Source organism: Ovis aries, chromosome 1 (genome assembly GCF_016772045.2).
Source record: "Ovis aries strain OAR_USU_Benz2616 breed Rambouillet chromosome 1, ARS-UI_Ramb_v3.0, whole genome shotgun sequence".
NCBI lineage: Eukaryota > Metazoa > Chordata > Mammalia > Artiodactyla > Bovidae > Ovis > Ovis aries.
In genome coordinates, this window is record NC_056054.1 from 148,907,837 (window position 1) to 148,908,433 (window position 597).

Genomic DNA, 597 nt, shown 5'->3' on the forward strand with positions numbered 1-597 from the left:
CTGCTTTGCAGGCAGTTTCTTTACCAGCTGAGCTACAAGGGAAGCCCTTGTTAACAACTTCATTCTAATAATTCTGGCACTGTTCTATCACTGTAGAGATAAAGTTATCTACAATCATAAAGCCTATATTTTTTGTGAGGTATAAGTGAAGTCGCTCAGTCGTGTCTGACTCTTTGCAAACCCATGGACTGTAGGCTATCAGGCTCTTTCGTCCATGGGATTTTCCAGGCAAGAATACTGGAGTGGGTTGCCATTTCCTTCTCCAGGAGATCTTCCTGACTCAGGGATTGAACCTGGATCTCCTGCATTGTAGGCAGACGCTTTACCATCTGAGCCACCAGGGAAGTCCTGTGAGGTATAAACTGTAACTAAATAATCTTATCAATAAAACAATTTCAGAAAGGATTATGCAAAAAAAAAAAAAGACAGAATAACATGAGAATACCTTTTAAGAGAGTGGAAAATACTCTTCATTGGAAGGAAATATTTTTCAAATCATGCATTCATCAGAGGGCTTATATGGAATATATCAAAAATGAAAGTGTTAGTCTGTCAGTCATGTCAGACTCTTTGTGACCCCATGGACTGTAGTCCACC

At 39.7% G+C, this 597-nt stretch overlaps 1 non-coding gene across 1 annotated transcript; it reads right to left on the reverse strand.

Annotated features, from left to right (window-relative positions):
• Nucleotides 1-271: 271 nt before the first annotated feature.
• Nucleotides 272-344, reverse strand: TRNAC-ACA (transfer RNA cysteine (anticodon ACA)). Its single transcript has one exon. It is a non-coding gene; the product is annotated as a tRNA-Cys (tRNA).
• Between the last annotated feature and the right edge of the window lie 253 nt (nt 345-597).